This window comes from Podarcis muralis, chromosome 3 (assembly GCF_964188315.1).
Source record: "Podarcis muralis chromosome 3, rPodMur119.hap1.1, whole genome shotgun sequence".
NCBI lineage: Eukaryota > Metazoa > Chordata > Lepidosauria > Squamata > Lacertidae > Podarcis > Podarcis muralis.
In genome coordinates this window covers 10,355,122-10,366,285 of record NC_135657.1, presented here as the reverse complement: position 1 = coordinate 10,366,285, position 11,164 = coordinate 10,355,122, and positions in this window count along the sequence as shown.

Sequence of the window (11,164 nt, the reverse complement as noted above, 5' to 3'; positions counted from 1 at the left end):
ATTGTGAAATATCCATACCTTTTTAAAGCCCTGCTCAATCACATTAAGGGCCCATTGAGTCCAGCAGGAACGGCAGTAACAAACCAAAAGAGGAACATAGGGACAGAGCCACTACTGAGAAGGTAGTGAGGTCTTCAGAACTTAACCTGGCAGTGAAAACATATATAGGAACATAGGAAGTTGCCCTCCCATCAGATGTCAAGGAAATAAACAACTATCTGACTTTTAGAAGACATCTGAAGGCAGCCCTGTTTAGGGAAGTTTTTAAGGCCCCTGAAGGACCAGGTATGCAGCCTGGGAGTCATTCTGGACTCACAGCTGTCCATGGAGGCACAGGTCAATTCTGTGTCCAGGGCAGCTGTTTACCAGCTCCATCTGGTACGCAGGTTGAGACCCGACCTGCCCACAGACTGTCTCACCAGAGTGGTGCATGCTCTGGTTATCTCTTGCTTGGACTACTGCAATGCACTCTATGTGGGGCTACCTTTGAAGGTGACCCGGAAACTACAACTAATCCAGAATGTGGCAGCTAGACTGGTGACTGGGAGTGGCCGCCAAGACCATATAACACCGGTCTTGAAAGACCTACATTGGCTCCCAGTACGTTTCCGAGCACAATTCAAAGTGTTGGTGCTGACCTTGAAAGCCCTAAACGGCCTCGGTCCAGTATACCTGAAGGAGCGTCTCTACCTCCATCATTCTGCCCGGACACTGAGGTCCAGCTCTGAGGGCCTTCTGGCGGTTCCCTCGCTACGAGAAGCCAAGTTACAGGGAACCAGGCAGAGGGCCTTCTTGGTAGTGGCGCCCGCCCTGTGGAACTCCCTCCCACCAGATGTCAAAGAGAAAAATAACTATCAAACTTTTAGAAGACATCTGAAGGCAGCCCTGTTTAGGGAAGCTTTTAACGTTTAATAGGTTATTGTATTTTAGTGTTTTGTTGGATGCCGCCCAGAGTGGCTGGGGAAACCCAGCCAGATGGGTGGGGTATAAATAATATATTATTATTATTATTATTATTATTATTATTATTATTATTATTATTATTAAGGTTTGATGTTTTATTCTGTTTAATATTCTGTTGGGAGCCTCCCAGAGTGGCTGTGGAAACCCAGCCAGAAGGGCAGGGTAATAATAATAATAATAATAATAATAATAATAATAATAATAATTGCTTCAGATCCTTGGTCTATCTAGCTAAGTTTTTTCTACGCTGGCAGTGGCTCTCCAGGGTTTCAAAGAGGAGACAGTCCCAGTTCTACTGGATCTTCCACATTGAGCATTACTCAAGCATAGAAAGAGCTGCCCCATTCTCTGGACCTTATTTCACACAGAGACTGTAGAGCAGAGAGATGGGGAATCTGTGGTCCTCCAAATGTTTCTGGATTACATCTCCCATCATCACTGACTACCAGACAAGCTGGTTGGGGCTTATGGGAGTTGTAGTCCAACGACATGTGGGAGGCCATAGGCTTCCCACTCTTGTGCTAACAGTGAGTTTCCCTTTTGACTTCCCCGCAGGAAGGAGATGGGGGAAAGTTTGGGACTTTGCTCGCTACGCCTGATCAGAAGCAGGAAATTTCTCAGCCGTTGCCAGCTTGCGTCTTTGCAACCAGCTAGTGAGTCGGATGCTGTTTGTCAGATGGACACAATATCCTTCCCCTGTAGGTGGTCTTTGTTTCATTAGGCTTCAGATTGATGGAACCAAACAGTAATCCAAAAATGTGCAATGGGGACATCCGCCTCATTTTTCATTAACAGTGTTTCCCAAACACACTGGAAGCAAGAAGAAACCATAGATTTTGCCCGGCTTATTTTTATCCTTGAAGACACGATTGATTATCCAACATCACTGCTGGATGCTGGCTGTTCCCGTTAAGCGATGTCTAGTACATAACTAGAGGAGACGGGTGTTTGGCACAATCGAGGCACGTGAGTATATTGTGCCCCAAAAAAGAAGTTGTTAGTGAAGCTGATAAAACCCTGCTTTTTCTAAAGATTAAATGAGCTTGGCAGTGGGGCTTCTTCGTATCGCCGGAAATTAGATGGTTCATCCCAGATTTGGATGTGCCATCAGGATCCAATAATAAGCGGGAAATGAAGCTGCAATGGACTTTTCCTGCTTTCCCATGGAAACCAACTTTTCTTTTAGAGTTTCTGCATCACAGAAACAAGAAGTTGTGGACCAGCATGCTTTGTGTATTTTACATCTCCGATGGTCTTACTATGGTCTTACAGTTGGTCCCTTACTTTTCCCGCCCCGACCTGTCCACAGTGATCCATGCAATGATCACCTCCAGGCTTGACTACTGTAATTCGCTCTACGCGAGGCTGCCCTTGAAGCTGTCCCAGAAACTACAGCGGGTGCAGAATGCTGCAGCGAGGCTCCTCACAGGGTCTCTGCCATGGCAGCATATTCACCTAGTGCTTTTCCAGCTGCACTGGCTCCCTGTGGAGTACAGGGTCAGGTTTAAGGTGCTGGTTTTGACCTTTAAAGCCCTTCACGGCCTAGGACCCTCGTACCTACGGGACCGCCTCTCCTGGTATGCCCCACGGAGGACCTTAAGGTCCATAAATAGCAACACCCTAGAGGTCCCGGGCCCTAAGGAAGTTAGATTAGCTTCAACCAGAGCCAGGGCCTTTTCAACACTGGCTCCGGCCTGGTGGAACACTCTGCCTCATGAGACCAGGGCCCTGCAGGATCTGATTTCTTTCTGCAGGGCCAGTAAGACAGAGTTGTTCCGCCTGGCCTTTGGCTTGGAATCAATTTGATTCACTCCCCCTCTTTCTTTTTTCCTCCTGTGATGAGGCTGCATTTTAATGTTTTAATGTATTTTAATCTTGTTTTATAAGTTGTATTTCAATCAACTTGTTTTTATTATTGGTTGTTAGCCCCCCTGAGCTCGGTCTTCGCTGGGGAGGGCGGGGTATAAATATTATTATTATTATTATTATTATTATTATTATTATTATTATGCTAGCCATGATGCTGAAGTGGGGCTGTGGTCTTCAGAGACGGCATGTGACGCTATCAAACCAGTGGCCTGCATGAAACAGAAGAGGGACTGCCTGTAAGCCAGGGGTGGAGAACTGCCAACCTCTGGGCTGGATGTGGACTGAGATGCCTCCCCATCTGGTCTGCATCGTCCTCTCTCACCACGCCTCCCTGCAGCACTGCAGCAAGGAACCACCTCAGATTGGACCCAATAGGACACTTGGAAAGCCTATTTGCCGTATGGAAACTTGGTGGGGAGAAAGGAAGGCTACATGGCAAAGGGAGGGAGGGTCAGCACTACCCTCCCTATATGCTGTGACTGTGCTACCAAAAATTTGGTCCAACACCTTAATTAGGTGGGTTTTTTGGGGGGGGGACCCTCTTTGCTGGTCTAACAGACTTTTACCCAGTGTAAATGTGGAGGGTTGGAAGATGGAGGTGTTAGGATATTGATGTTCTGTTCCACCCTAAGAGGAACAGATATGTGGATCATAGTAAGTCACATGTCTGTTTACATTCCAGCACAGCTCGCTGGGAACTTCTGTTTGTGTATTGCTTTTGCTTAGTGCTTCCTGCTCTTAGACATGAAGGAGAGCAGACATGTTTTCTTTGTCTTGATCTATGCTGAATAAACTGCTTGTAAATACGTTTTCCCAGTAGTGATGTATGGAAGTGAAAGCTGGACCATAAAGAAAGCTGATCACCGAAGAATTGATGCTTTTGAATTCTGGTGCTGGAAGAGACTCTTGAGAGGCCCATAGACTGCAAGAAGATCAAACCTATCCATTCTGAAGGAAATCAGCCCTGAGTGCTCACTGGAAGGACAGATCGTGAAGTTGAGGCTCCAATACTTTGGCCACCTCATGAGAAGAGAAGACTCCCTGGAAAAGACCCTGATGTTGGGAAAGATGGAGGGCACAAGGAGAAGGGGACGACAGAGGATGAGATGTTTGCACAGTGTTCTAGAAGCTACCAGCATGAGTTTGACCAAACTGCGGGAGGCAGTGGAAGACAGCAGTGCCTGGCGTGCTCTGGTCCATGGGGTCACGAAGAGTCGGACACGGCTAAACGACTAAACAACAACAAATACATTTTACATATGTCTCTGTCTGCCACTTCTGTTGCATGTTAATCACTCTGCTGATTGAGGCGTGCTTAAGCTTCCAAAGGCTTCAGAAGCTGTGTGCTGCTGTTCTGATGCTGTTCCAAGGACCTGAGTTCTCCCGGCTGCCGGCCGGTGGGCTGGAGCCAGCTGGGGGCCTGCGAATTGCCCCCATTCCCTTGGACACATCCCAATAGGAGGGTGGGAAGGGTGCAGGGAAGAAATGCATCACCCTCCTCACCCTGTAGTTAGACTTTGGGGAGGGAACCCTCCTATTGGTTCCAAAGCTTAAGCCCAGCTTGCAAACTTCCTGGAGAGCATCTCGTTCTCACTGGCCAACCACATGCCTGCGGGAAGCCCTCAAGCAGAACACGAATGAAGCAGCACATTTGTGCTCCTTACCCAGAGATATTATAGGCTTAAAAACATGACACGAGTGGTTTAAGTCTTTTCCTCGGCTGGTCTGCTGCAAAGTCCCCAAGCAAACAAACAAAGCAAAAACCCTGACATTCTAGCTGCTGAAGAGAAAAGGTCAGGTCACAACATGTTGGCAAAGTCCAGCTTCTGTGAGTAAGATGGCAAAATCAGTTTGGCTTGGGGTGGTCTGGAAGTTTCCCAAAGAGTGTAAGGACTTTGTACCATGGTCAGGAAGGGTAAGGTCAGGAAGTAGGATTTCAAGATGGAAAAGCTCCCCCATATATTTTGTTTTAGATCATTTGAAAGAACAAATGTTTAATCTTTTTTTTACCCTCCCTAAACTTCAAAGAGTATGCTGGAATTCTTTCCTCTGTGGAGCTGAAAGTGGCACACATGGTTCTTCACCTCCCATTTTCCCCCTCATAATGACCCTGTAAGGTAGCTTAGGCTGAGAGACAGTGACTGGCCAAACATCATCCTGTGAGTTTAATAGTGGAGATTTGAAGCCCGCCTTCCCAGGTCCATTACTCTAACCACTATGCTACACTAAACTACAAGTGGGACACGGGTGGCGCTGTGGTCTAAACCACTGAGCCTCTTAGGCTTGCCCAACAAGATCAGTGGTTTGAATCCCTGCGAAAGGGTGAGCTCCTGTTGCTCTGTCCCAGCTCCTGCCAACCTAGCAGTTTGAAAGCACGCCAGTACAAGTAGATAAATAGGTACCGCTGCAGCGGGAAGGTAAACAGCGTTTCTGTGCGCTCTGGTTTCTGTCACAGTGTTCTGTTGTGCAAGAAGCGGTTTAGTCATGACCTGGAAAGCTGTCTGTGGACAAACGCCGGCTTCCTCGGCCTGAAAACGAGATGAGCGCTGCAACCCCATACTCACCTTAGACTGGACTTAACCATACAGGGGTCCTTTACCTTTACCTTTTTACTAAACTACACTGGCTTCCTGGACAGTTTACAGGAAAAAAAAATGCAATTCACATTGAAGAAGATAAAAGCAAAAGTTTAATAAATCACAGAAGCAAAAATACCAGCAGTACCCCCCAAATAGCAAGTAAGTAATAATTAAAAACAGGCTAAAACACAGCAGCTTAAACTATGAAAACCAGCATATAATCCAGAAAGATTTTAGGACAAAATCTGAAGTACCTGATAGATTGAGGAGGGAGGACCTCAGATTTAGTGTTCACATGTGGCCTCCAGACCTCTGTGTCTGGCCCCTTAAACTTTTCTTAGGTTGCACTTTCTCCTCAATTTACGTCTCATCATTCTTGCTTAGCACAGTCCTTGAGTGTTGCTATCTGGGTAAAGGATGGAGAGAAGCATGTGTGTCGAAAGTTCTGGTTTCCATGTTACTGGAAGGCGGTTATATATATATATATATAGTCTCAACCATTCCTCTGAGCACAAAAAGAAGATATTCACCCAGGCAAGCCTCTCTGGGGATGCCAGTCTATCGCCGCTGAAAAGGCTTTATCTATTTAATTTTATTTATTTCTACAATATATATCCCACCCTTCATCATAAAAGCAGCGGAGGGTGGGTAAAAACATTCAAAGAGTTCATTGACATAAAATCAATTAATCATCCCTGTATGAGATCCAGCATTCTCCACCTTTCAGCTATCAAAGTCCAGTGCCTGAGCTATTTAATCAAAACAGCTCAAGTAAGGGGAATATTTTTGGATGGCACCCAAAACTAACCAATGTTGGTGCCATTCTAACCTGAATGAAAATGTGTTCTGCTGTTGAGGTGCCACCACTGAGAGTGCCCTGTAGCAAGTTATGGAAGCCCAAACTTTGTTAGGTAGTGGCAAAAGCAAAGATATACCCCTTAGCCTATATCTAGTCCCAGGCAGGATAGCAGTGGATGTGGGAAAGACAGTCCTTTAGAGATAACCCTTTAAAGAATGGCGTGGGTGAAACACACAACATTCAAACACCATAACAAATTATTGGAGTAACTGAAGGACTAAAACTTTGCTTATTTCTCCCCCGTGGGTTCCATTACAGGGAGAAGCTGTTTTTTTCCTTTCTTTCTTCCTGTAAACTGCTGTTGCAAACCCTTATTTTTAGTTTTAAGCAAGGGGTGCCCAGGAAGATTTTTAAAAACCGCGGAGAAAAAGACACTTTTGGTTCTTGATCTTTTCTTCTTCTCATCTCAAACCTTCAGAAAGTCTGGCTGGAAGAACACAAGGAGCAGCGGGAAGGGTTTCTAAGACACCTTTGAGAACTCCTTCCACTCAGATCCCAGGGTGGCTAGAACAGCGAATTGAGGTGGTTCAAAAAGCCAGAAAAGGGGGTCCTTGATCTGCAGGCGTTTCAAAGGCATTTCATCAACATATTGATCGAGGGAAAACAGCCACACATCTTTGCCTTTTAGCAGAGAAATTAACTTGGGGGCTGCCTGTGGGACAAAGACCGATGGATTAGCCCTCTTCTGCATAAATGCCGGGCCCTTGGAGGGCATCAACATTTTACCCTGGAAGTCAACTCATTTATCAGACTTTCAGACATGCATGGAAGACCAGGGGAGGGGAAGGAGGAGCAGCCACGTGGCAACAGCAAGGTGTTTGGAGAGATTGCTTCACGTGGCGAGACCTCGCATTAAGGAGCCAAGTAGGCTTTTCTTTTTTCTTTCAAAAGCCATCTCATCTTTGAAATAAAAGAGATGGCTTATGGCCCATTTAACCTTCCAGGGAAGTTTTCCTCACCAGAAACATCTGATGTCTCTTAAGCAGCTAGACCTGCTAGCAAAGGCCCCTCTCACTCTTAAACACTCTTCTTCTCCTTTTCTAAAATTGCCTTTCTTCAAGGAAGCCCTGTTGTTGCATTTATAGAAGCGAGAGCTTTGGCCTTCCGATTCCAGGATTTTGCATAAATCGTACCTGATACAATTAGCTCACAAACTTAAGAATTCAACCAGAGATCATTTCCAGACACCAGCCTCACGATGTTTTCTTTGTAATATTTTTTTTTTTTGGGGGGGGGGGGGAAATGACATATTTGCATTACGAAGGAACATAGGGGTTTTAATCACGGACTTTAAATGAATTCATTCCGGAGGACAAATGTAAATCGGAGATAATCACTGGTCATTGGAACAAAACCATATTCCACATCTATTGGTTTATTGCATTTATTATGTATCTGCTAATGTTGTGTACTGAGTTGAATAGGATCCAAAATGCAGCAGTCTGATTGGTCCTAGAACAATAGGATTCAGAATGCAGCAGTCTGATTGGTCCTAGAACAATAGGATTCAGAATGCAGCAATCTGATTGGTCCTAGAACAATAGGACCCAGAATGCAGCAGTCTGATTGGTCCACAGGAGCCACCCAATCCAGCTCCAGGTGGAAGTGAATCCGCAACCTGATTGGCCTACAGGAGAATCCCGGAATTAGCCAATCACGTGGGACCCATTGTGTAAATAATGTATATAAAGCAGACATTCTGGGGGAACTTGCATTCCTCCTCACCACTATGAGCTGAATAAAGAGCATGAAATCCACTCTCGACTCTGAGTATATTTCAGCTAACTATTCAAACACACAAGATTAAGCCGACAAAACTCACCCGTCAGCAATGCAAAACCAAAAGCAGCGCTGCAAACAAAGCAAGCAGTTCACTGTCAACTGAGCACCTCTCCAAATCCAAACGGCAGCTCCAAGTGACAGCTGTCAATCCAGGAGGCTGAAATCAATGCTATTAAAATATCAATGCTATTGAAAAGATATTAAAATATGTTTTTTAAAAAAAAAATTAACTTTTAAAAGACTGGCAGAATTAAAATGTACAAGAAAGAACCTAAAGTCAGCGCCAGACAGGAGGGCATTCCACAGAAGGGGACCACTTCCAAGGAGTTCAGGAGCTCTTCAGAACTTAACTGTGCAGCGAAAAACTAAACGGGAACATAGGAAGCTGCCTTCTACCTAGTCAGATCACAGTATTGTCGACACGGGCTAGCAATTCTTCAGGGTTTCAGACAGGAGTCTCTCCTAGCCATACCTGGAGATGGGACTTTCTGCAGTACAAGAGAGATGCACCACCACTGAGCTATGTCACTTCCCCATAGGGGAAGGAAACTTTTGAGTTGTACTAGTGATACAACTCTGCGTATGGCCCTATGAGCCAGGCCTGCCCATGTAGCCCAGGGCAGTGGCGTAGCGTGGGGGGTGCAGGGGGGGCCGGCCGCACCGGGCGCAACATCTGGGGTTAGGGCAAATCCATGGGTTAGGGGGCGCAAATCCACAGGTTAGGGGGCGCAAATCCACGGGCTAGGGGTGCAAATTACTTTCCTTGCCCCGGGTGCTGACAACCCACGCTACGCCGCTGGCCCAGGGTCACAGGAAATTATGACATTGTGTGCTGATGGGCAGCAGTCAAGAGGCAGAGAAGGAGAAAGGATTGGAAAAATGCTTCAGACCTACATGCGTTGTCTGGGATTTAAAAGGTAGACCATGGGGAGCAGAAGTGGATGGAAGAAGGAAGGAAGGAAGGAAGGAAGGAAGGAAGGAAGGAAGGAAGGAAGGAAGGGATGCCAATCAGCTGGTTGGGCTGTCAGAGGAATACCCACTGATGAAGGGGAAGGCTACACCTATGTGCTGAAGAACCTTCCCAGGATGATGGACATACTCAAGCTATAGTTAAATCACACCTGTATTCTCAGGCCACCCCAAACCTCTTAGTAGGCTCTACAGTGGTACCTTGGTTTAAGAACTTAATTTGTTCTGGAGGTCCGTGTTTAACCTGAAACTGTTCTTAACCTGAGGTACCACTTTAGCTAATGGGGCCTCCTGCTGCCGCCGCGCCACCGGAGCACGATTTCTGTTCTCATCCTGAAGCAAAGTTCTTTTTTTTAAAAAAAAGATATTTATTAAAAGTTTAACAATTACCAAAAAAAAGAAAAAAAAGAAAAAAGAGAAGACAATGAAAAATTACAATACATCAAAAAATAAAAAGCAAAGTAAAAAACAATACAGCACAACAATAAAAAGAAAAAAGAACAAGAACATTTAAAAACAAAAACATTTAAAAAACACATCCAGTATTTCCATATCCTTGTCTTTCATTTACTTGTTTCATCGACCTCCTCGCACCTCCCTTTTTTGTATTCTAATTCAATTTAGCTATTTCAGCAAATCCTTTCCATCTTTCTCAATTTTTGTTCTATAATTTACCTTAACCCAATCTGACCTTAAATTTTACACTTTGGCCCATTAACAATCCATTTTTACTTTATTCTTTATAACATTTCTGCTAAAACCATGTAACTTCATTCCAGCATCCCTGAAGCAAAGTTCTTAACCCGAGGTACTATTTCTGGGTTAGCAGAGTCTGTAACCTGAAGTGTCTGTAACCTGAGGTACCACTGTATATGGTCCACAGCGTAGCTACCTCCATTATCAAGACTAGCTGGAATGGGAACAGTTCAGGTTAATTGATGGAACAGCTGTAGCCAGGTGTCTGTAGAGACCAGCTAGTCTCTCAGAAGAAGAAACTGCATTGTCCTTCTCTCCCTCTGCAATACAGCCTGAAAGAATGACTATCACCACCAGGTGACACGATGTCAATTGCCAATTGGCCCTCTTGTGTCACCTGACTCTCCAGGCCTGGAGGAATCTGGGTTATTATGAGCTTTCTATCTCAATCCGACTACGGATTTCTCCTCCAGCCACCAGCGAGAGCCAACACACGCCAAATATACAGCCATCACAACCAGCCTCACATCATTGAGTTAAGAAACAAGGGCCTTTATTATATTTTGGAGTTTTATAAGCTGCACTTTCATAGACATATAGCGAGATGGAATGCAAGAATAAAATCAACAAAACTATCCATTAAAAACTTCCGTACCACGGAAACACTTTGCCCAGTTGTAGAAGGGGAGAATTAAAAGAATAGAGAATGCAATAGTTTTGCAATACCCCAAGTGGGTGGTAAAATCCCATCAATTTCATTGGCTTTGGAACGTAACCCACTAGGCAGGGAGGAAGAAAGACAGGCAAACCATTGTTACAACGGTCACGTAAGAACTCACCAAATTGCATGGCACTGTCATTTTACTGTGGTCTGTTTAAGAAAACCAGCATTTTAATTGGAATTAGAGCTCAATTTAATTAGCAGCAGGCAAATATGTAAAGCGCAGAACAAAATTGGTTTGCATAGGAGACATTTCGGGGGGTGGGGGTGGAACTATTCCATTTGCTCATTTTAGTCCTGCTGCATTTATTTATACGAAGCTCCAGAAGCAGTTTCTGCTATTTGGATGTTGGCTGTAGAGTCAGTGGGCCCATTAAATTTCTGTTAGAATTTCTTTCTTTCACTCACAATAGTCGGAAGGAGTCTTTTAGGTCATCCAGTCCACCCTCTTCTTGAATCTGCAATATTTATTTCCCAAAGTGGTTTACGATTCACATGCAGAGCATACAACAAAATACAGTTTAAAACCGCACACACACATACATACCGCAAATATGTCAAAACAATATTTCAAAGCATAACTGCAAACCAAGGGGACAAGTGCATACTAATAAACTAATGTATCTCCATGTAATAAGAATGTAAGGATGTCATCATTAAAGTCTTCAAGAACATTTGTCATCCTGTTGTGCATTTCTCCTAATACAAAATTTGGATGCAATCTTG